Here is a 27901-nt window from a genome sequence, read left to right on the forward strand (position 1 = left end):
ATTAAACCTGCATGTTGTACACTTCACAGACTGAGTGTACATCTCAGCAATATATACATAAACAGCACACGTCTTTGTATAATTAAGCCATCCGTATTATCAACCTGCTCTCTTAAAATGAGAGACTGAAATTTCAGTCTAATCGACTGAAATTTCAGTCTAATGATGGATGGGATAAGGGATCAGACTACTTAGACTGAATTCCAGTCTGAAATGTAAAGACTGAAGGTCAGTCTTAATTAGACTAAATACTCTTCAGTCTAATAGACTGAAAATCAAACCACTTTAGACTGAACAGTCAGCAGTTTAGACTGATTTATTGCAGCACCAGTCTTAATAAGATTGAATACTTTCAGTCTATAAGACTGATATCAGACTGAACAGTCGGTCCTTTAGACTGAATTATTACACATCACAGCTATACTGTCAATTTTATAAATTGCAAATTCTGGATTGAACAGGCTTTTCTATAGATCCTCCGTGTTGGCTAAGTGCTGGAATTCTTCAATAAAGATGCAGTTAAGGTCATCAAGACAACATTCAATGATCTGTTAATGCAGGGGAATTTACTGAAAGGTGCTACTTCATGGAGTGACTTCACCTTCACATCCAATCATGTTAGGCTATAAAGACCAGAAAATCATTGTGACAGTCACACACAAAGTACATTAAAAATGGTATTCCATCAAGAAATATAATTGTCAATATCCACCGAACAGTAATTTTATTCCCACTAACCCACTTATATATTCTTATATAATTTTTAATATATTAAAAAAAAACAGAAATCAAAACTACAATATTCTGAGGGATGTTCAACAAAACATGTTATCTTTGCAACAAACGTTCAAATTATAAAGATACTTTACATAACAGTGACATATTTTCAGTTCAATATTAATCTGTCAAATTTCTGCTTGAATTGGGCCTGGATCTAAAATGTTCTTTAATTTTTTGGAAAGGATTAGGTGAGCTGAGAACAGATCAGTGGTGTCGCCAATGGGTGGCCTGGGGAACCCCTCCCCCGAGAAGGAATTCACAAATAGACATATCACCAACCAAGATTCAAATGTCTGGCAACACCACTGTAACAGAAAGCACTTTAAATTCTTTGTATGTCACCACCAGGTGGTAATACCCTGGAATTCATTGACAACACAGCTGTAAATTGAGTGGTTATATACCCAGCTGATCCCATCTCCCGATCTCACTGAACTTTAAATTTTCCACTGTAAAGGATATAGTAACTATACGATCCTGCCTTTACAAAAGGGATATGATGGAAACACGACGATAGTACAATGGATCTGGTACATTGCCTTTTTTCCAGTTGTGAATCATTAATGTATAGTAGCAACAATTTTCTTAGAATGATTTCAAAATGGGGAAAACATATGACAACTTTTCAGCAGGTTATTTATAAAATATTAGGAATGGTCAAACTATATATCAGTGCGGTGAACATTTAATACTTTGTGTTTCAATGATATAGATTGGCGATTGCTGAAAGTCATTATCCAGCACACACAAAACAACATACTACAAGCAGTTAACAGAATGGCACAAACTTCATAATGGCTATTAGATAAACATGAACTATTATATACTGCATTCACGATTTCATGATATGGCATTCATATAAAGCAAATTTGTATGCAAAAACAGTACATGTGACTATTATACCACCCTCAATTATTTCTTAACTTTCTGATAGTAATCATATATAGTGATTTTGATTGGGATTTCAATCAAATTTTAAAGTTTTATAAATTATCTCATGTGAATCCTTTAATGTCGGCCTCTAGCTGAAAAAGAAATGTCACTCGAGAGTCGACTAAAAAATTGAAAACAGTTTTGACTCATTACATCACTAAAATTTAAAAAAAATGGGGGGGGGGAATAATGAGGAAAGGATATTCTCAAATGGAATTTTCTACAGTTACTGACTTTATAATAATCAGGTTACTTGCTTTTCATGGAACAAATTATGGAATATTGTGCACAATAAATAATATTAGCTTAATTAATTGCTTAATTAAATAAACCTTCAACATAGTGAGTGCAGTGAAATGTAGGAACATTAAAGTAAACATTAAAATAACATGCTCGAAAAATCATACAACAAAGTTTTTTTGGCAACTAGGTGTTTGTTTAATTACATTCATAATTATATCAGTATCATTAAAAAACATTTTTAAAAACCAAAAATCAATTAAATATTTATTTCTGGAGCCCTCCCTATTCATATAAAACTGTTTGTAAACTCCGGGTAATCAATTTAACGTTTTAGGGTATGTGTTAGTTACTCCTTAAAGGCATTGAAGATTTGTCCCAAACAGCATGCAGCCATCTGAAAAAGTTAACTTTCTGTTGCTTGCAAGTGATGTTTGTTCGTGTCGCTAAAAAAGACAGACAGTAATGAAACGTGATACCTTGATATCTTTAGCTGGACCTGAGATGTTCATCGCTGTATCGTTTATACACTGTGCTGTGGGTATTGACCATAGCTGTATGTACTGACTGTACACTAGTGTCTAATTACCGACGGTAGCAAGCTGTGTTTGTATTTTCTGGGATCGATGGCAGTGTCTAACACTTCTGTTACACCTCATTCGAAACTAGGTCAGATTACCGGCATTAGACGTTCTTTTTGCGCGAGTCTTCACACCCTTTTAAAGCTACTCCATGCTGACACACGTGGTTCCGGACTACAGAGCAATAAAAAAGTAACATTCACTCCTTGAAGTAACTCCATGCTGGCTGCCCTTATAGATGTGGCATGGATACGGACGAGAGACTTCACTTCTGTTGGTTGCAAAATTCCATACACCATGGAAGCATGGAACTCACAAAACTAGTGTTGTAGAGGGGGAGCATAGTCTATGTAAAATGTATGTTCTACGCCTCTGTCCCAGCTGGAATGGCCAGTTTATCTGCCACAATGAAGAATTGTTTGGGGTTCAATTCTGGTCCAAGAGATAGGATGAAAGGCTGTCAATATTGTCCTTGTCTGCCCTGTGCTGCACTCTCAATATCTGTGCCCTACTGTTTGGTGAAGATAAAAATAAATGTGATAAAGGACAAGCAATATAGTATAAATCAAAACATTCTTAAAAAAAGATATGTTGAGAGGTAGAGAGACTAGACTAGAATAATATTTAGGAGAGAATGGAGAAACAAGAACATAACTGGCATTGTACAAAGGAGATATATCAATTCACGATAGGCAGCAATATGTCATCCATGGCGGGTGAGATGTGTTATGTGAAGGTGGATTCAAATTCAACCTAACATTTATGGGTTATCATGTTGATTTTGGCAGGTACATGGTTACCAAGCAAGGTTTGTTGTTAGTTGTTTTCAGAAATTTCTCTTTTTAAGGATAAATTGTTCATGACATCTCCTGATTCCATTACATCAGCATAGAAAACCAGTGAACAAGGAATATGATTTACATTTTAGCCTACTGATTTCACTAATATGTCTATCTGCTTGTAAAAGAAACTGATTTCATAACATTAGTGAATGGTAATATTACTGTAAAATCTTATAATAAAGACTGATGGCCCACTATATGTTTAATAAAATAACAAAAGCATACCAATTCTTTTCCAGTTTCCACATGATTTAAATACAATGGTAATGGTTTAACAGAATCGTGTTAGCTTCATGCTGTAATGGCTGTAGAAGTCACTACATTTTTTCAAATAATTAAGGGTGCTTACAATCTATGCATAATAGTACTGTGTTTTGCAATTTCTTGAGCATTATTATGTTCAAGTATTTGTTATGAGGTTAACCTAGCCTAGATTCATTTGGGACGATCGAGTACATATTGCAGTCCTGACAAGCGTGCTTATTCCCCCGACGATTGGGTTCATATGCAGGACAGGCGGGCTAATTTGCCCAACGATCTGGTACCGTGATAGCTTCATGCTGTAATGGCTGTAGCAGTCACTACATTTTTCAAATAATTAAGGGTGCTTACAATCTATGCATAATAGTACTGTGTTTTGCAATTTCTTGAGCATTATGTCCAAGTATTTGTTATGAGGTTAACCTAGCCTAGATTCATTTTGGGACGATCGAGTACATACTGCAGGACAAGCGTGCTTATTCGCCCGACGATCGGGTACATATGCAGGACAGGCGGGCTGATTTGCCCGACGATCGGGTACATACGCAGGACAGGCGGGCTGATTTGCCCGACGATCGGGTACATATGCAGGACCGGCGTGCTTATTCGCCCGACGATCGTGTTAATAGGCCCCACCAATTATAACAACAGCCTAGGCTAGGCCCTATTTGCTATAGTACAGCCTAGCTAGGCCTACCTCGCGCACAAGCCTAGAATAACTAACGTTACGAACTGCCAAGCTTTTATTCTGTATTAATTGGAAAACAACAAAAAACATACATACATACCCTCGAACACTGTTATCACTTCTTCGTGGAAACCTTTATTTGTAAGAAAAGTTCTTAAAGACTCAGCCATTGCTAATTTATAACCTTTACTCTAGCTTAGACATACGGTCGTCTGTCTCGTTCATGCCTAGCTGTGTGTACGGCGTGCGTACGTACAGTACAGCGAGTACCTGGCTAAGCGAAGAATATAGTAGTATATATGTACACAAGTTGTAGCGCTCGTTGTCACACTTATTTTTGTACGGCGTATTTGCAAGTTTTCGGATGACGTAGGCGCATTTCTGTTCTCTGATTGGATACATTTTTCAGTGGAATACAGAGACTGAAAATGGTAAGATGACATGCCACATGTGATTAGCTGATTGGTTAATAAAGTCAGTCCAAAACAGCGACTGAACGGTGTAACTGATAATACAGTCTAAGTAGAGTGTTTCTCAGTCTAAACTCAGTGTATAACACTGAAAAAAATTTCAGTCTCAAAGAAGACTGAATTCTTCAGTCTAACATTTTAAGAGAGTGATCGATTTAAACGTTGAAATTAAACTTTCTCAACTGGGTTTAATTATCTCATTTCAATCTGACAGTTGTTTGAAGAGCAAACTCTCCTCCTTAGATTTCAACTATTTACATCTTCACAAACCAACTCACTTTATTTCTGTCTGTCTCTCTCTCTCCCCATCTTTCTCTCTCTCTCTACATATTCTTCTCTTCATCTCACTTGAAGTTCTCTCCCAGTATTTAATGTCGCTCAGTGTTCCTTTACTCATGTTTGCAAAAGATCGATAATCCATTTGATTTACTCTTCTTGTCTTAGATTTCATTCGAAAACAAGAAAAAAGGAAAAGACAAAAGCTGCTGCCAAGCCCCGCTAAAAATTGGATAAATATTTGTCCACGTTAATATCGGTCGTTGAATACCTAATGACTGATGTGGTTATGATAGTTTAAGAGGACTCCTTGACAGCTTTGGACGCGGAAATTGAAATGCCGAGAACACACATATATACGTTTCGGGTTATTTCGTATATATTCGGGTTATTTCGTATATGTATTCGTATAACGGGTTATTTAGTATAGATTCGGGTTATTTCGTATATTTTCGTATATATATATATTCGTACGTATGTGTTTCAACAAAGTAAAGGCTGGAGGTTTTTGTTTGTTTTTGGAAACGCTGTTAGATGGTGGAGACAATCCACGGTGATGGACTAGCTCGATCAGTTTCATTTAAAAGTGTAAATTACCGGAAAGGCTTTAAAGGCCAGATATCGTGATTTTGGGTGGGAGACGTACAATTAATTCACTGCCCATGCGCGGTTATTGGACTACCAAGCTCGGAAAACCGTTGCCGAAAAGTTTCGATAGCCGATATGCGTACGATATTGTACACACTGTAGTGTGTATACGCTGTGTGTACAACTATGGTGTACCCATCTCAGCACCACTAGACCTGTATATGCACTCTCGCATAGTATAATTTTTCTGACAGGCTACACTGTCCGTTAAAGCTATGGAGAGTGTTGGAGCGGGTGCACCTCCTCCTAAAAGACCAAGAGGAAGACCTCCGAGTGGTAATCCTCCAGCGAAACGTGTTTAGTCTCGATCAGGCCAAACGTGAGGGCACAAGAGTGTACCTTTTAGATTCTTTTCCTTCTTGGGTACAACACAAGAAAGAATTTGAAACTTCATCTGGAGATGGTGAAGCTGGAAAGAAGTATACATTTGTGAGTTTTTGCACTGTATATGTTATGTTAGGTTTACAGTCTTGTTCAGGGCCAAGGCCCTCTCACAACTTAACCCTGGTCATTGGTAACTTGTTACACCCTCACACCAAAGTGTGCACAATTCAATCAATCTCTACTGGGGCACCACAGTGCACCACAGCCACGTGACCTCCGGGGGACTTCCCATATGGTACAGCCACAAACCGGCGTACGCATATACTGAACCGCTTGCAAAAAGACGTTAAGTATATACACACATACACACTCGGCTCAGTGTTGTACTGCCATTGGCAAGCCTCGTTGTTTCTAGGAAGATATAAATTAATATTTAACTTCAAACATTTGCGAATGAGTCAAAACATTAACACATCAGAATTATGGGTATAAGGATAGTTTACGTTTTTTTTGTTCTGTACTGTATTAAGTAGGTAATAAATAGTTAATCGGGTGAAAATCTGCACCAGAATACACCGGTTTACAAAATCATAAAAGATAGTATACCCATGAGGAAATTCGATATTGTCACACCGGGTTTGTACACATGCAGTATTACCGCAATATTACAGCACTATATGTATAACAGAATAACCAATGTGCTACTTCAGTAGTACACATATACAATAGGTACCCGTCCCCCTAAATTTGGTCCAAGCACACCTCCTTAAACTTATCCCTGTTTCTTGTATCGGGGATCCCGACTAGTATGGTTTGATTCGTTCTTTCTTGGGTTGGGGGGGGGGGGGTTGGGGGTTCAGACCAATATCCAATGGTCTTGGAATTGCTTAATACTGCGGTGTTATGACCGTGAAGTAAATAATGGGGCCAGCCCCAACACCAACACCATACTCCGGTGTTGCGGCCCTGTGCACACGACAAAGCCTAATAATCTCCGACAGCTTTTAAATAAGGGCAGATACATAGTATAACTCAGCAGCGTACATAATTATATTGCTTGTTATCTGTAAATTATTACGTAGCATTGCTTATCTGTATACTTTTCAATTGCCTTAAAATAAATATGCATGGCGATGTGATGCGTTGCAAAGTCAGTTGCATTACCTTACGAACTCAATACGAATATCAAGTCATAATTGACACTCCTTTAATCCTTAGAGCAATTCTGAGCATTTCAGTGGTATTTAGTCAAGGACGACAGAAAAATTAACCAAGTAAATTGCTATAAATCTAAAAAGATTTGCATCTTCGTTCTATCATTACAGCATTAGTGTATACGGTATACTCATATTACTGTGTAGCCTGCACACAACATTATAATGTACAAGGTATATATTTGAATTAATTGTGAATCCACCATGGTGATGATAGTGATGATTATTTTCTCTGTTTTGTAATATTAATATTATGCTATGAACTCTTTCATAATCATAGCACAGGCAAAATATGGGAACTATATACCTTCCAAAACACCTCGATGCAATCAATATCTGATAAAAATTCACGGACAACCTTTTATCGTTCATAAGTGGTATTTTCAAGGACTCATGTTATCAATAGAATTCGATATGTAGCTAGACTAGTGGTTGGATCGAATCGTTCGTGTTGACTCTTTCCGAAACATGTCGCGGTGGAGTTATAATTTGCAGAATGCCGTAGAGATTATGTTACCGTATACGCTACGCATTAAAATGAGATGTGTATAAGGTATATACCTTGCATATCATGCAAGGTTTTAGTTGTGTTCTCTGATTTCAATATCACCGTACACATTAATCTTTTTGCCCCTATTTGCGGTTGTTGTTTTAATTCCTGTAAAACAAGGATAACTTTAGCATCTGCTGTCTATGAATTCAAAACGTGTATTTTACCAGCTGACGTGATGGCAGGTGTTACTAAGAGTCACGAAAGACTGATTCCTTAACCTGAACCTGAGAGAAAATGGTAAAATACCTTGGAAGTAAAATTGTCTCTGGTGGCACCCAATACGCATAGCTAGTACAGTAACTACTGTCCATATTCCACAACCGTGCATCAGTAACTACGGCGCTGTGTTCGTAACACGGTAACATGTGTGACAGTTGGCACAGTAATTAGTGGAAAGCTGTTACACGTTGAACTACGAGTCCGACAGGTGAAAATTTGCAGTAATTAAAAACCAAATTTAATTTTAAATTTAATTTTTGTCATTTTTAAATGATTTTGCAGTAATAAAAAAAATGCAGTAATTACTGTGCCACCTGTAACACATGTTAACGTGTTACGAACACAGCGCAGTAGTTATACTGATGCACGGTTGTGGAACATGAACTGTAGTTACTCTATACTAGCTATGAGTATTGGCTGCTGCTGGAGAGTATAGATAATATGCCTAGAAGTGAAGTACACATTAATACGTGCTAATATATATTTCATGTTATTATCTTACTCACTGCAGAACAAATTACAACGTTTAATATTTTTTGGCCATTTCATGCTTATATACTTACCCGTTTACTTACCTGAAATTATCAACGATATTTTTCTTCTTTTTGTCGATCTAGATGTCTTACTAATAATTTAATAATAATAATCGTTATTGTCAGAGGCAAAATATCATATATGATATAAATATACTTTGTCGAATGTTTTTTTTTCTTTGTAAGTTCATTTTGATATCCAGTAACGTGTAAAATCCTGAGTCTATACGTGCATAGCGTGTGTTATATGCATACGTACATGGAAGACAACAATACTTGCTAGATAACACATGTCAATCACCTCCATAACCTTTCATTTTCCGGAATTTGAGAGGTGCTATCCACAGAAAATCCTCGATTATTCGAATCCATATGTATATTTTATCATTCTTTTTAACTTTCAGTTTTGTACAAAGCACCTCTCAAGCAACATTTGAAATATTTTACAGATCCTCACACAAACACTTCACTTAATAGTTAATACTATGCAAATGTGACTGGTCTTTAAAGATCAAAATGAGAGAGGAAAAAAAATGCCATAAACTTGAGGTACTCTAATGTGATATTTAAAACATGTATAGGTTTAATTTAGTAGGATAGGCCCCGTATGTAGAATCGTCGTCAACGCTTTAATGAAATGCCTACGCAGTCATTTGACGACGCCGACAAACCAAACTATAGCTTCACAGCCTTTTACAGAGGGAATTATTTATCCTCTGTTGACTTTGTTCAAAAGTCAGTGCGGTCACCTGCAGTTAGTATACTTACCGTGCCGCCCTGTCTCCTATATAGCCCGCCATTAACCTTAAGCATTACTTACCGTTGTTTAACTAACTTACGTAGAGTATAATTAATTCCAACCTAAGGCAATCCTACTAATATACGAACACTTACTAAGATGTTCACGGTAGATCTTCTGTTAAGAGGGGAAAAAATTGGGCAGTTTTTTTCTTCCTTGTTTGTCTTTTCATTCAGTTTCCTGAGGAATTACCATTGATCAGTACCCACATGCACGTTTAAAGTTTTCTAATAGGTCGGTTGGGTTAATTAAGCAAACGGTCGATGGCCTCTAAGCTGAAAAATATAGAGGTTAATAAGCATAACCAGGGGCAGTTTAAATGGGCTAGAATTATTTAAGACCTGGGTGTATATATATAGCTTTCCATCAATTCTTGGGAACAAAATCCTTTGCCTATATAGTAACTTCTTTTCAAACCCTGCAAGGTTCGTGTAACTACTGTTTAATCTGAGAAATATTATAACTGCTTATATTCTTGTTTAGATATGGTATATAAAATGTAAATGTAAAATGGAGGTCGGCCAGTAATATTCAGTTTGCGATTATCTTTCCGTTACACACATGCATACATGCAGAGAGAGAGACGCTTAATCACATGATGTAGGCAAATCGATCTTGCGAGCCACAGAAATGATGTATCTAATTTGGGGGACGCAACATGTATGGGATATGTACCAACCTTCATGACAAACGGAAATATTGTACATTATATATCGAAACTGAACGAACAGAAAGTTCTGTAGGTACATCGGTTCTGTTATGTTGAAAAAATGATACTATAACAAGCACGTTCAGTATATATGTATAAATTCCCCAACGTCTTATGTTTTGCCTTTCAGTTATTCAATAAATTAGTTGTTTCAGTTGATTTATCGTTGGTTAAACCTGCTCCGATATTATTGGGTTCCGTGTGCCACATTAATAACTTTGTTGTTGTTGTTGACAACCTTTTAACGACGCAGCAGAAAATTTGCGTACGGAGTGCACTTTGCCCACCACTTGTTGGATAGGCTAGAAGAAGAAAGTGAACAAATTGTCAAATATATCACACTTAATATTCCTGCAAAATTTACCATTATGCGACGGGTATCTCACTGTTGCCTATCAGTGTTCTTCGTGCTAGCCTACCATACGATCTGATCGTTAGGCTTCGATGCACATCGACTTACATATTACGTTTTCTCATGGAACGCCAAACGGCTGCTCTAAATCTGTTTTTCTCAACAGCATATATAACATAGACTGATACGTAGAATGTGTGCGATGGTATATACCGCTGTACCACAGTAACACACCAGTAATGATTTACTATCAGTTATATATACACATATATCTCTCATACGATAAAGACACATACCCCAGAACATCTTTCTTTTCTGATGACTCTTTTGGCGTTCCATAATTTATATTATTATTCATTCTAGTCCCATTCGTTTGATGTTACTCTCACATCTCAGGGAGTTATTGCCGATAACAGTTCCCTGCACATCCAAAAAACATCATGGAAGCTGCTATCTGGATTAACTATACATTTATTTTCAAGAGGTATATTTTTATCGGCCATTCACAAATATTTACCTTCAATTTATCATGTCTTTATGTCCTCAAAACGTTCATCATGACAGACCACTAGCGCAAATATTCATCTCGATTATTGAAACAGAAATGTCATGAAGTATCATGTAATGGTCTCTGAGGTACAGGTTTGATCTCAAAGACAGTAATATGACTAGTAACGTTTACTTAAACGGTATATATAGGATATGTAAAACTCACCACTTGAAATGAGAACAAAATAGATTAAATACATAGATGTAAATGAAGTGATAGTTGACGGCTAAAGAAAGGTGAATGAACGACAAAAAGGACAATTTCTTCGTCACCACTGGAATATATTTCCCCTTTCTTTGACAGAATAATGTGATATGCTTGCTACTTTCCGGGCTGTGACACATTCAGATATGAATCGTCACGTGATGTGTTAAACTTGTTACATTATGTGATCTTATTTCAGCGAATACTTTCGTCTTGGCGGGACAACCTTTTTTAAGACAATAATGAAATCTTTGTAGACGCAAATCATTGTTTAAGTTAGTGTTGACCCGATTCTGTTTCAAATTTTGTTTTCAAAAAGTAACTTAAAAGCTGGAAGCACCTCCCGGATGAAAATACTAATTAATTATCATGCAGTCAATAAGGTAATGGGGTGTATCCCCAAGCCCCAATCATTGGTTGATTGTAATTGTTGTAAATCGTAACTCAGTTTATGGTTTTATTTACGGTATATTTACGGTTTATTTACAGTTTAACGACTTTCGGGAATAATGAACGTAATGAGTTAAACAGGTGATTCTTTTTAACTTATCATCTATGCAGCTTTATTCTTGATTACTTATGAATTGATTATCAATAAAAGCCGATAATGGATAAGATGAAATGAAATGTTATAAGCATTGTTTCACATCTTTAAAAGTATATTGTATCTATAGAGTTCATTTTCAGTTATTCGTGTAAATTTCTCTGTTTTCAAGAAAGAATTCTAGGATGTCTTAAACCTTGTCTAACCCTTTAAATTGTTAAACGTGTTCGCTATTGTTGTTAATTAATCTATTTTCAGTATAACACTGCATACAAACAAAGCAGTTCCTCCAAGATTAAAAGCATTCTTAAGAAATCGGGTATATTCTGTCTTTTACTCCTACTATATCCTTGAACGATTCCTCTTGAATTACCACTTGAAAAAAACTACGTTTTACCTATTACAAGATGGTCACTATAGCCTGATGCTAGCCTCACAGTACCTCAGAAAAGGTTGGAGTTTCTTCTCTCGCTCTTTTGAGAACACGAAAGGAATTACAAAAGGAATCCGGAGTAACTATTTCCACAAAAAAAATCAAATTATGCACTTTAGATTTGGATAGCTACTGACAAGGAAGGAGCTCGTTATGTATACTGTGAGAGCGGACATCAGGATCAGTAAGATAACAAAATGAAGAGTAACAAAAAAAAGATGGCCAGCGTGTCATCATTATCCCAGGGGACCGAGTTGGCTGTCGACGCCTCTGAGTTTAGACAATTCGGTGTATGATTTAACGATTGACATTAACAGACAAAAAAATTATAAAGTATAAAAGTATGTTAATTTTAGTCTTACCGATAACTTCAGTCTGTTTGTTATAGACCCAGACATAAATACACTTCACGACTTGTTAAAGAGGCCATGACATGAAAAATCCAACTAATCGAGAGTAACTTCCTCTGAATCTATGCGAAAATCTATGTTCAAAACTATTTTTTTCACCTTCAAAACCTCAAGGACTAATTAGAAATTAACGTTTTAATATTCGCATCCGAAAAAAAGAACTCTGCAAAATGGTCATATGACGTCATGAGATTAGGAACAATTTCGGGCGAACGAATTTTTCAAGCCCCGAAAAGGGTCAATTAATTCTCTATTTTCGACTGGGAAAAAAAAATCAAGATTTTAACTGGCAGAATGGTTGATATATGTTCTAAAGAACATGCTTAGATGGATCCCAAAAAGATTGGACGTTAAAATTTTCGTGTCATTGCCACTTTAAGAATGAAATTGATCCCACGAAAGTGCATGAGCAGAGATATGGATTTTTCTTCTTATTGAAAAGTGGTTACGAAACTATACGTACAGTGATGTCAAGAGTCAGATCAAGGATTTCAGGGCTAATTATGTCAACTTTTGTTTGAAGTCTTCAGTTTCTTTAGGTGAGTATACCTTATCCATTATTCCCTGGGCCTCTAATTAACCTCGGGCCCGGGGCAGTGGCCGTTTGATCGCTTACCTGTCCCCAGGGCTGACTACAATAAAGAAGCTATACAGAGTTGGACAGTTGAATAGTAGAAAAACGTTCCTCTCGTGATAATAACATATTCTATCATTCACAGGATAAATTCGATAATATTCAAACACCACGCCAAAACCATAAGGTATGTTTACCCTCCCTCTTTCTTAACAAAATCCAAAGGACACTGAAATCAATTGAAGCTAATTGGTGAATAAAAGACGCCGAGGATTGTATTTCGCAGACCGTAACCCCGCGTGCATTGACCACAATTAAATAAAAAGACATCTTGGCGGCCAATTAGGAGGAATCGGCGCTCGATAAAGTTAAAAGCGTTATTGTGTTACCTATTGGTTTGCTTTAGGGATATTTTTCACTATTGCCAGTTGATCGACACGTCAATATATATTGTTCACTTCCAGCAACAACAACAACAAAAAACAGAACATTTTCATGGGGTTTCAAAAACAAATATTGAAGATATCTCTCAAGACTTGTACATTTTTAGTAAAAACTGTCAACAAATCACATAACTTATAACCTTTGTTGGAAAGTACGACCGCTCATTAGTGCGATGGAACGACAAAAAATACATTTCAAAACAACACATCAACAAGACAAAAGAACAGTGTTTTGTCACCTGTAAGCTGCCGTAAGCTTAATTCCAGTTCCAGAAAAACAAAAGTTCATTCTGTATCTGTAATTATATTCACTAGAGACTGAGGCTAAGTGATATTTTGAGAGATACAGACAAAGAGAATTGCATATATATATAAATGTATATATATATATATATATATATATATATATATATATATATATATATATATATATATATAAATGTATATATATATATATATATTTTTTTTTTTATTTTTTTTATTTTTATTTTTATTTTTTTGGAAGTTGTTAATAATGATTTTATATATATATTTGTTTTAACGGATTTAATTTCACAACATTGCACTATAACGAACTAATCATGATAGAGTTTACAATCTTAAAACACTGAAGTATAAGTATGATCTACATTCTTTAACTAAACATTTCGATTTCTCATCAGGGAACTCTTTTCGTCTGTTTATGTTCTCATCAAGAAGCTCTAAAGGTTATTATTCCACCGTGTTTTATTAGGTTATAACATCACCTGATGAAAACAACCATAGTCAGTGTCTTATTTAAAGGTAGGAGAGATTTATGTCAAGCCTTTACTTATACGAATCCTTGTATATGCTTCCCTGTCTCTGGAGAAATCAATACGAGGAATAATTTCTCGAAGAAGCCATCAATGTCGTAAAAGACACCCCCCTTTTCTTATTATTTGATGGTATACTGCCGTCCATAACTTGTCAATTATCTAGGCCGATGAAAGTTTTGATGATATTTGAAATATAGCGGGACGAAGGTTTCGCTTTGCAAAGTTAACACGAAAACTAATATGTAAATTAAAGATTTACAAGACGACGAATGACGTCACAAACTGAACGAGTTCTGCTGTAGAAGTTGTTTGATATTCTAATCAGTTATTGCTCTGCTCATACCTTACTTTAAATAATATGTGGAATATTTATAAAGTAATTGCGTCCCAAATTTCGGATTTGCCCCCCCCCCCCTCCACCCTTCTTTCTATATTTACATTATGATGCACGACATAGTCTGTAGGTATTGGATTAATACTTACCTATATATTATGGGAATAAAATAGACCCGACAATATAGTTACAAGGAATTGCATACTCTTAACATTTTGTTAATTGAGAAAGAATAAAACTTCATCTAAAAAATCCTGAATAACGCATAACTCGCTGCATTTTCTTCAATGCGAGAGATTTTAGGATCATTTTCAGGATTCTCCATAAATCCTCCGAGAATTTGTAAACATACCCATTTTAATTTTTCTTAATCAATTCGTGGAAAGGACACAAAAGATATATATATATATATATACATCATATATACATTACATATACAATAATGATATATAAATATATATATATATATATATATATATATTTATATATATATATATATATATATATATATATATATATATATATATATATATATATATATATATATATAGGCAATCTATATAGGCAATCTATATATAGGCAATCTACATACACGTGTACAGCTATTATTTCTCTTGTTTTTTGTTTATTTGAAATGTGTTTAGAAAGATAACCAGTATTACACATCACATACATCCATCGTTTTTAGTAATTTTTACCCTTTGCTTCCCACGACACGCACACATGTTACACACGCACACACACAAACATAAACAGAATGACTATTGTGATTTGTGATTAATCTGAAAATACCAAAAGATTCGTTCTATTTTCAAATTATTTACAGGATTATCTCCACGCTATAGATCTTTAATCAGAGGCCTTTACTTTCTTTTTCCTTTCGGTCGTAAAAACACCTTTCAATAAAACAAGGGAAGAAAAAGTAGATTGATGTATTTTGCCGGCTTCATCTGTCAAAGTAGACATGAAACTGAATTAGACGACGAGGTGCAAGAAAAGGTATGATACCCATTGGAATTCAGAGTGGAATCGGAATTAATATCATGGAGTATAGGCCTAAATATAGTGGAACTTGAAAAATGCAAAATTACACAAATTTCATTAACCTGAGATTATTTTCAAGGTCCCTTTTCTACTTCAGAAATCTGCAAACAAAACTATACTTGGCTTTGATAATACTTTTTATTCTACTATACATTCAGAATGGCAATTTGTGTTGTATTTTCCTAGGTTAAATATGTTATTGGCAACGTTCATACATGCAGGGCCTGCTAACTTTCAGATACACATTCATCATATACGTTAGGGAGACGTTCAAGAGATATTAAAACCTTATGTGGACAAAATGCTGTAACGCTTAACAGGGTGATCTGATTTCAAGATATTGCTTAGGACAACCTTGCCCCAAAACGAGTGGCTTCCATTTTGGAAACAAATGGAGTGGAATTCTCGAGAACATCTTTTAACAAAATAGCTTTGTATCAAAACATAATAATTGTGTTTTTGAATATTTGAATTTTCGAAAGGTTAAAATATACATATTAAATGAGAGGACCGTTGATTGGTCCTGGAGATACAATTTAAGAAAATAATTTGCTTCGGCGTAGCCAGTGCTCTAACCGCGACCAGACTAGATTCATCCCTTCATTATCTCACATATTCGACGACATGTATGTGCTATAGGGCAGATGTATTGGTTGGAGCAATAAGCCACAGGAGAACACCAAAAAGTCCCCTATACCTTATACTTGAGCAATGTGCTAAGTATGCCGAAATTGTATAGTACCGGTACACAAGCCTTTACGGCTCAAACGCTCGCAAACTCGATTAGTGTATAGGCCTACAATTGATTTGGAATGATCTTTTCGCTGGCCAGACTGAAATCTTTTCGCGGGCGGTCCAATGAGCAAGCACCCATGTGCTTTATATGGGAGTTTGTATGTATATGCCACATCAACCTTGTCTTGTTGCCGGTGTATCTGAATTTACATCACACGTTATTTTTGGAACGTGGAGTAGAAAAAAAGGGGAAAGTTGAAAGATGGAGATATCTCATCTACTCCCTGCAGCTAGTTTAGGATAAAATGGGGGGAAAGAGGAAAACCAAATAGGACATATGCTATAGCATTTTCGCCATTGCAAGAAGCGACGTCGTATTGCAAATCAATTTTGTTTCGCTCGATAAAGCTGGAGCAGAACTTCCGCTGCAACAGCAAAGGACATGCAAGACAACAGGTTACTTAACCACAGTTTGAAGAGAAATAAGGGAAAGCTTTCAACTCGAAGGCGAACTGGCCGCGGGGAGACGACGAAAAGGGAAAATAATAAAATCACGGCCTCTTGTATCGTTACAATTTGACTTTCTTTATCTCAAGGGGGAAGGAAGAGTTTGTTTGAGTGGTTACCAGAGAGAATATGTACTGCGTGACTTCCATGGTAAATGTAAGAATGCTCAAACCTTAATATCTAAGAGATGCGTTACAAGATATTTTAAGAGAAAACCAGCCATGAAGGTCTGTTATAGGAACTTCAACGCCGTCTACGCTATATGTACGATACGACACGATAGGATACGATAAAATAAGAGAAGATATACGTGAAACAAAATCTGTGTTCACACACTAAATGCATCCCATAAATTTATTCGGTAAATGGATCGACGGCTTCGTCGGGAAATAATTTTGTTGTTTCCTCTCTCGCAAACAACAGTCTTGTTGTAGAGTACATAGGCCTATACTTCACACAGCGATACTATATATAAGGCATCATGTCGGCAACGGTATATGTGTATTTAACACCTTTGATGAAATTGAACTAGTTACCGTCGCTTTGCTTTATACAAGGGCCAAGGCTTGTGAAATCGAATAACGCTATTGGTATATACTATACTGTAGAAGAAGAAGAACATATAGGCCTAATATCAAAGTATACTAGAACTTGGCATTTGCATATGGGCATTTAATTCATGCTCAGTAGCATGATTTGATTGGGCAACCCAAAAAATATTGCAGTCCGACACATTTTTCGTACAACGGAAATCGTTCATCGTATCGTCCATCGTATCAATGGTATAGTGGGAATGATCTTTTATAATAACACAATTTCAACTTTATTTGATCATATCGTGTCGTGTCCGTATCGTTCGAAGTGAGAACGGGCTTTAACTTAACAATGGAATATCATGAGATGCTTGCTATAGACAGTACATCATATATAAGCAATCGCTAAACAGGTATTGGACTCATAGTCACAGTTGAGAATTATCAGTTGGAGTTGCATGTATAAACATTTACATCACAAATGTTGCAAATGATTTAAAACAAAAAATCCACTTAGCAATTGAGATAAATCTACTCAATAGATTAGATATTGCTACAAGGGATTGATATTATATACAGTGATGCTTAATTTAACAGAACAGCCACCTCAATAATCGCATAATTTTCTTCGGTTCTCAAAAAATCGGTTTCGGATTCGTTTCAAGTTTAAAATGTTTACATCGCTGTTTAAAATGGAAATTGACTAGAGTCAAAACGTATGACCTAATTTGTTTCTGAAATTTTAGCATCAAATTACATGAAAATAATGGTTATGAAATTCAACTTGAAGACGCTGCTATTTGTGCGCAAAGGAACATTTCCATTTCCATATATCAAGTTGCTTTGTCGACATGAATTAATGAGGACGATATTATATAGGCCTATAGCTTTGAGAATCTCGATGTAATAAGAGCTTCTTCAAAAGGCAAACATTATTTTCAAAGATTTCTAAATGTGACGTACATGATAGCGCTAAGCAAATAATCCCAAACCCCACCCCCCATCCATCCCCCCCCGGCCAAAAACAAAAATCGTATTTCATGAATTGTTACTGCCTGAATTGATCTTTCCCATGCATGAACAAGATAAATAACCTGCAAGCAAGTCTGAAGTTAGCAAACAGTTTTCATCGTCATATTCACCATGGTATTTTGGGATCTATGGAACTTAATATGGAGATCTGGACATTTAATCAAATGGGAATATAAATGGAAGGGCAAAATTTTTAAACTTTCTTATTGAATGAGAGTATGTCCACCTATGTTATTAAAATTTAAAAATGAAAGTAATAACTTGATTGCCTTGCTGGAACACCAGCAGTGGAACCTCAATGCCCAGAGATATATGAGGCTCTGTACAGTTTGTGGGTATATTCAAATGAATGACGCCAGGTTGAACTTTTTAATGAAAAAATGAAGAGCAATTCCACTTGGATGTTTTATCGAAGGAAAGTATAAATGCAAGGATTCATGTTTAGACGTTCTTATTGCAAGAACGTTTGTCCACCTATATGTTTAACTGATTAAAGCCGGAGTAATAACTTCATTGATTGCTCAGCAGTAGCAGGGGAACCTCAATGCCCAGAGATAAATGAGGCACTTTACAGGTGTGGGTAAGTTCAAACGGACGACGCCAGGTTGAACTTTTAATTGAACTCTCAAGAGTATTAAAAGTTGAAGCTATTGTACCTCGATGTTTCATCGACGGGAATTGTAAATGCAAGGATTCATGTTTGAACGAGAGAATGTTAGCAAAGACGAGTTAATTACTTTATTGTCTTGCCAAATATGGTAACAGAGAATCTTCATAGCCAGGGGATATAAATGAGGCACACTACGGTTGTAGGCAGATCAACATGGGCGACGCCATATTGAACTTTCAAATGAACTATCATAAGCGATATGAATTGTCACAATTTTCTCGACATTATTCGTGGACGATATTATATAGCAGTTGATCATTTTCATACGGAATTTAGTGCTGATTTGTAATTCAAAAGAAGGAAAAAATTGATTGTCAAGAATTATTTATATGCATAGTGGCATAACCTATGATATTATCAAAGCAAATACCAACAGAGACCACTGCTGCATGACATGCAATGGTCTTTCACAAGACAAAAAAATGCTCAAGTATACTCTTAAAGGCAAATATTTTCATCGATATGTTTCCAAATGATATACAGTTGGTCTTGTAGCAATTTGATTCAGAGAGATCTGGTAATTCAATAAAAAAGAGAATCAATTAATATATGACTTTCTCCAAGATATTATGATTGTCCTCTGGTTGTGGATATGTATGATAGTGGTAGAACTACAGAAGACCCTTCGGACAGCCTTGCCAACGATTAAAATTTGACTTTAATCACTAATTAATTTATTTCATTTTCTATTCTGTCATTGAGATATTATGCTACTACCAAGTCGTTGCGTTGAAAAAGCAGAGCTTAAATCTCCCGTGGGTATAAAACTCCATTACTTCACGGTCTCCAAAAATGATCATTGGTTGAATGAGGTCAAGGGGACAATAAATGGCATATTATCAGCATATAAACGTAGAAGATTGTAAATGGAGATAGTCAAAGGATATATAAGATACGATAATATATATATATATATATATATATATATAGTTATAGTTATATATATATATATTTATATATATATATATATATATATATATATATATATATATATATATATATATATATATATATATATGTTTTAATTGCATAAAGTGAGTCACGGTACGAATCTAGATAGCATCTTTCATAAGAGCCCCTTTGCTATACACCATCGATGTGGGACTCATCCCTTATACAGCGAATAATTTCGCCAAAACAACTGGTATGTCTTTCCTTTAAGTCTCTATCCTTTAACAAAACCATATGTTCTCGGAAATATCTTTTCTTACTCAAAGATAGAGAAAATAGAAATTACCATCCAAAATATTTTCGTGTCGTTCAAAAATATTATATTATGATATGCATTTTTTTAGTTTACTATGCACCTGCTAACTTTGTAAATTTGCATAAACTGAACTCATTTAGAGATGTTTTTCATGAATAATTCACAAGTATAGAAGGTAGCCCTGATGTGTGATGAATTTCACTCAAGTTTCAGTTTATCCTTTTGAAAGAACCCCCGAGATAAAAGACTAAACAAATTATTCCAATTCCTCTACAACTGAGTTTCAATTTAACCAAGTTTAATATTCTATCAGCAAAGAACACACGCAACAAATAAAACTTGCATATACCGTTTCTGTGTGACTTGAAAAGTGTTGTATTATTCGCCATTTTTAACGCAAACGCATCGAACCTATCATTCGTGTCAAGAAAGTGAACTTCGCCTTCTAGTCCTAAAAAGCTAAGTTTTAATCGATTTGCTAAAGGAAGGGTGGCCCAAAGCCTCTTGAGAGATGGCTGGTACGCATGTTTGTGCGAAGAAATCAATTTTGGCTAAGAATCTTGACATGGCTTTAGGCTGGTGAAAAGAACGTTTTTAAAACATTCTGAAATTAGTGTCGCATGTATGGGAAAGTGCTTCACAGTAAAGTGCAGTGCGTATGATGGCAAACTTGCACTTATATACATATATTCAATCCATAGAGATCTCACCATATGCACTTATTTTCAAATCGACCTTATCCCAAAGAGAAGACAAGGAAATTTCTTTCACAGCAAATGCGAGTTAATTGAGTCTTTGACAGAAATGTTACATATTTCGTGCACGTATAGTGAAAACATAAATAATTCCATTTCTTCAACATTATTCATAATGTTTTGGTATAATATTGACAGCGATATGACGAAATATCTATTATGTTAGTATCTGTATTACTAATAATGCAATGACATACACACGAACCATTGAGTGGATGATTTATAGTAGTGCAGCTCTCTGGTTTAAATGCACATTTCGGGGAAGGTTTTTTTCTTAATATTCTCAGTTTCAGTATTCTCGTTAAAAACCTACAATTTGCTCAGAATTTCTTCATGATATGTTTGAGCAAAACTCAACAATTACAGAAAATAGAACTAAGAAAAAATTGCATCACGAGTAATGAAATTAGGTTAAGCAATTTTTACAAATGAAAATGAAATGAAAAATAAATTCATTACATTTTGTGGGACACGATATTTCTGATGGTTAGTAAGAATTTTGCGCGAAAGGTCTAACAGCCCAATTTTATATGAAAAGTAAGTTTTATGCAAGCATCTCACCACTTAAAGAATGATTCTACTCACGACAACCCCCCCCCCCCCCCATATCACCATCCTGAATCAATCTCGGTACATACACGAACTTAGTACAGGCCAAAATAAATTGTATAACCAAAGGCCTGGGTGCATTAAGGAGACACAGTTGGATCGAATTCAGTTTTAAGTAACATAACATGTGAGATAATGTACACTAAAGATTACCAATATGGCAACAAGGTCGTATTGTACTATTGAACTCCCTTCTGATTATGTTAAATTGCCTTTTCAATAACAAATGACCATTTTTTTGGTCACACTTTTATATTTTTCAATTACTGACAAGTACACGAAATCCTTTCCGTCTGAATTGAGTTTTTATTAAATATATCACTCGTTCTTGTATATGCCCTTCCCTTTAATATACCTACAGTTATGAGTTGTATGTCCGGTTTGTTGATTATAGATGACGTCAGAGAAATTTGATGTAAAAAGTTCAATCGAAGAGAAGAGTGAAATTGATAGTATAAATACTAAAATAAAATAAAACTGTTAGCACATGTGCTTATCCACTAGAAAGCCTGTGTAATAGAATGTGTAAAAGTAAGTTGGCCTGACGTTTCGATCCTAGCAGGATCTTCTTCAGAGGCTAAAAGTATAAATACTAGTTAGTGAGTATTGCACACTATTCGTAATCACATCCACTGTTTTATTTTGTTATACATATACAATATAAATACATGCATAAAACTATAAGGTCTTGAATAATTACCTTTTCAAATGATTCTTTCGTTGATAATTTTCTGATGTTCACGATCAGCACTCATAAATCTGTGGAAATAAACACATAATGCGTATGTTATTCTTAGGTGATTTTTATACAGAATTAAGAAAACCGAAAACAAAGGAAAAGTATTTCAAACAAATTTGTTTGCTTACTAAATGCCCTGTATAGACTATGTGGTTGATACTTTCCAACGTAAAAATTCCCCAAGAGACAAACGAACTCGACAGAACCCAGCAGTTCATAGGTAATATAATATATATATATATATATATATATATATATATTATATATATATATATATTATATGATTATCTGTCCAGAGTTTCTAATATACATACATACAAACCCGCAAACATACACACATACAGTTATTCGTGTGTGTACATATTCGAATATACATCCTCAAATCTGTAGCAACGATTTTACCATTTTGAGATTTTAAACTCTGCCCGAATAAGGAAGCCAAAATGGAAAACATAAATCCTCAGTTGGTTAACATTCGACTGAACGATCGTTCCCCTCTTGGTCTCTTCCTTCCATAGCGTTTCGATTTTTTCGGACATCTGAGTAATAATTTATTTCACTGGACACTTGTGTGTTTCCTTCTTTCCCTATCTGTATACTTTGATCAAAAGCGGTAAAATTAATTTCATCAGCGGCATATTCTCAAGCGGCGTGATTTCACAGGTCAATAAACTACTCATTCTAGTGTGAACAACTTTTGAAAGGGGAATAGCATGGAACAGCCTTTATTCTATCCGTTTGATTAAAACATTTTTTTCACACACCTTATATATGTATACTAAATATTTATTACTATATACAGAAACACATTTTCACTCAAACGAAAAACGTTTGTACTTTTTTGCGCAGCATGATAAAGGCTTACTGGTATGACGTGTTTTGAAAACAGGTAAATATCCTTATTTTATCTATAAACTGAAACCAATATTGCAACCGAGATCACGATGATAAGGTTATGTGAGGCTTCTTCTGCTTCTCAACACATGATGACAGAAATAGTTGACCTAATATATATATATATATATATATATATATATTGCATATTTTATTCATGTGAATTTCTTTCATTCTAGGTCAGTTAAAAGTATTATTCAGGTGGAAAATTGTTTTGTTCGACTGATAAGACAACCTGCATTCAATTCCTACGTAACGTTTTAGACATTATTTTTTTGCTTTTAAGTCAACAGTTTTATTTCAAAAGAAGACTGAATATCTACATGCTAAAGATAGACTCAACGTTTACTAAGATGAAAGACACAATTAGTGTTTCACTCTGGAAGAGAACAAACCTTAAAGATTTCTTGTATCTTTTGAAGAGGGAAAGAAAACACTGGTCCTCACATTGATCATTAGTTGTAGACTAATCTGACAGAGTGAATTGCCACCCTTTTGGAAATTCAGAGTGCACGTGTAGATTAAATTTAGAAAAGGGGCAGGAATAAAATCAGTAGAGACCAATGAATTATCTATTCTTATTCTATATCAGATGAAACATCTTGACACAAAGCTCAGAGTTGTGACGAAGGGATAATGCTACCATTTTGATATTAACTAGCAGATTATAATACCATGCATTAGTGCGGGTACAACATCGTGAATACGAGTACCCAAAGTAGAATTGGGTATGAGTACTATACTATATATGAGTACATTAGTATAAGGCCCGTGAGTACCAGTACTTCGCCTTACTCCAGTTACCTAGATACAAGATTTCCAAAACTGCCACGGAATACGACTATTCGGAGTAATATATCTCACGCGATACACCATTCAATCAATACTGCGTTATGATTTTTGACGTCATTAATTATCCCTTCTACACTTTAGAGATCTATTTAATCATATCATCTTCTCGTCATATATAGATTGAATTCAGTCATCTATAAAGTATCAGACTGTTCATGGTAATCCGCTTTAAAGGCATTGAAGACTCGCCCCAAACCGCGTGCCGCGCTCTGAAAAAGTTAACTTTCCGTTGCTTGCAAGTGAAGTTTTCTGCTTGTCGTTACAAAATGCAGACAGTAATGAAACGTGATACCTTATTATCTTTAGCTGGACCTGAGATGTCCATCGCTGTATCGTTTGTACACTATGCTGTGGGTATTGACCGCATCTGTATGTACTGACTTTACACTAGTGTCTAATTACCGAAGGTAGCAAGCTGTGTGCTTATTTTCTGGGATCGGTGGTGGTGTTTTAACACTTCTATTATACCTCATTCGAAACTAGATCAGATTACCGGCATTAGACTTTTTTTTTTGCGCGAGTCTTCACACCCTTTAAGTTTACATCTGCTCATGCGCACGGTGAAATCGCTAGGGTATAACTCTTAACACACCCAACTCGCGTACGCGTTCAATATAACAAGGTTGGCTAAATATCTGTCCTCATTCATAAAACATGAAATAAATAATGAAAGAAAAAACCCATTAAGTTGTTAACGAGAAAGGCACAAAGAAATTCCCTCGGTTATTTCCCTAGATACGTACGTGTGCGCTATAACACGGGCAAAAGGTTAATATGTAATAAATGCCATGCTCATATTATGTCTTATTCTGGAATGTAATTTTACAGTCTTTTATGGAAAACCTATAATTTCTGTTTATACATTGCTTTTATATATGCAGTATATTCAGAAAGAAAGTCAAGATGAACATTTCACAGATAACAGATAACAGGGCAAAATATTCTAAGGATCCTGTTGAAATTTGCCTTGTATACATTGTATATTGTATATATTTCTATGTATACTGAGATAACAACATTTGATATTGAACTGGACATGAAGCACACAAACTGTAACGCACTATAACATTTTTTTCTTCAAAATTTAATTAAAGATTTCTACCTTGAAATATATAGTCGGTGTATTGTTAACTTAATCCAAAGGTCAAAAGTGCAACATGCAGCTTAAAAAAAAAACCTTAAAAATCTGTCATTTATGACATCACACCTGCTAGGTTCTAGTTTTCTTATGTTACAAACTATGATAATTGATAACATGTAGGAACTGAATGGAAATTTCACCAGAATGCTTAGAATGTGTTCCTTTTTCACCAGTCAGAAATAAATTTCCTCTGGACTATCCTTTTCAATTTTCTCTTCGGATCCACAGTACACAGTAATGAGTGTTGATCACCCTCAACCCTCAACATTTGACAACGATCATGCGCACTATCAACTTCAATTCGGAGGGACTCGTGATAACACCTTTGAAGTAACACAATTGATTTGTCTTATTGTCTGCGATCTATTTTGGGTGACTTTTCTAAAATGAATAAATTATATATTTGATTTCTTTCTATATAATTGCCTATCTATATGCAACAAAGCAACAATTAAGATACTCGTAGAGGTGCGTATTATTCACCAGAGGGAGAACGCAGAAAGTGCTCGTAATCCAGCAAAGTCGCATAAGATCTGGAAATTTGCTACTAGTTTGTATACCCCAATGCATTGATAGGAACGGGGACACGCACCTTCATGAAACTCCTTGCAGTGAGTGTTAATTATGTTGTGATGGAATGATTTAAACCCGTTTTACGTCTGAAACGTAAGTTTCTTCTCTGCAAATTGTGTTGTTCTCCCACATGTAGTATGGTGAGAAGAAAAAAAAGTAAAATGGATTTCATTTTTGTTTTGTTTTTTGGAAGCAGTGAATATTTTTGAAATGTTTTATTGTGTTGTCCAAGTGACGTAAGTGATTACGTCACCATAATAACATGACCTGGCTTTGATGTAAGCATTTGAAATATGCAAATGAACAACTTGAAGAATGGGCTCAGCTGGCAGTGGTAATTCCATGCAACACATATTGTCATAATTTATTAATGGAAAAATGTATACGTCTAGTGTATAGGTTATTCAAGTATACCTTTGAAGACAAAATGTGACGGTATGGGTTAAAGGAGTATTCCGGTGACAAGGAGCTCTGTATTTAGAGTTTCATAAAAATGCAACTGTTACGTAGAAATATTATATCCCTTTGTGAATAAGTGAGTTGACTAATTGTATAGAAAGGAAGAAACACAAATTTCAAATGAATTGCCGAGATGACGTCATTCATTTTGCTGTTGCCAGATGCAAAAACAATGACCACCACATTTGAAAAGTTCATATGTTCGCCCTACAAAAATGGCTATGGGGATGGGTTTTTTTACTTATAGAAGGAAGAGAATTTCCGGCATTATTATCAAGCAATCAATTTTTAGCCACGGGAATATCGCTTTTTAAGTTAGTGCACTCAAATCAGCTCAAACAAGGAGAGTTCACGTTGACAACGTCCCGAAAGGAGACTTAAATTGAAATCGGATTTACGCATCGGACTATAACTTAATTTATTACAACACACGGCAGCTGGTGTAAAGTTATCATGCCCTGATTCGTGAAGTTGGTCTGTATTTCTGTCAATACTTTTTGACGATATTTTCACTTTCAGAAAATAGTTTTGGATCTCAAAGAGATTGCAATGTAAGCAAACATGAAGAAACTCCAGGTTTATTGTTTTAAGTCGGTAGCATTACTGAAGTAGGTCAACTACTTGCAGTTGTTTTAAGACTTAATAAACAGTAAATTGAGGGTACCTATTTGCATATAGAAGTAAACGATTAGTTACCGCTTGAATAAAGTAGGAGGTTTCATTTTAATGATTTTAAATGAAACATCTGATCAGGTAGACAGTTGTACGGAACACCTTTATGTTTGATTGTAATATAGGCCTACTAAGAAAATCTAGTTCATAACATGTTGATATCATTTCTGACATTGTGAAACGAATGTAAAGCATTCATGTTCGCCAATATGGTCAAACCAGCCTTGTATTGAATACAACTGTTAATTTGTATTCTTGACATATTGCTATTGAGTTTATAATATGTTGATTTTAATGTTGATATGCTGATCATTAACTTGCAACATACATAGTTTCGTGGAATACTAGTATCTTTTTTGTGGTAACAAGATTTGGAAACAGATGTCGTTCCGTGTACAGATGAGTGAATGAAAAGTATTAAGAACAACATATAACGCTAAGATCATCACATAGGCTTCAGCATGAGTAAATAATACGCACAAGCGTTTCAAGTGCTAACCCCCTGGCTGCCTATGTTAAAAACCATTTCCAATTAGCACGCACATCCCGCATGGAACTAATATACACATCCAGGTATGAAGAAGTACACGGTCACTATTGTTACCTACCTACAGACTTTCTTCTAAAGATGAATACAGGGCAGTGATCTTGGATGAATGCTGAGCATTTATTTATTGACTCTCTCCACGAATACGAAACTAACTCAAGCAGTGTACTCTACCAGATGCCAATGAAAGTTAGGTTGCGAATGGTATCAACAGGTGTGAC

The 27901-nt window shown here is 35.3% G+C and overlaps 1 protein-coding gene across 1 annotated transcript in view; it reads right to left on the reverse strand.

The window, feature by feature from the left end:
* The window catches only part of LOC139980494 (ras-like protein family member 10A), a 59363-nt gene that overhangs the window by 15290 nt on the left and 16172 nt on the right, over positions 1-27901 (reverse strand). Inside the window, exon 2 of the mRNA XM_071992147.1 lies at positions 22504-22562. The gene's annotated coding sequence lies outside the window, so the exon portion shown is untranslated. The remainder of the gene's footprint in view (positions 1-22503; positions 22563-27901) is intronic.

Source organism: Apostichopus japonicus, chromosome 15 (genome assembly GCF_037975245.1).
Source record: "Apostichopus japonicus isolate 1M-3 chromosome 15, ASM3797524v1, whole genome shotgun sequence".
NCBI classification, from domain to species: domain Eukaryota; kingdom Metazoa; phylum Echinodermata; class Holothuroidea; order Aspidochirotida; family Stichopodidae; genus Apostichopus; species Apostichopus japonicus.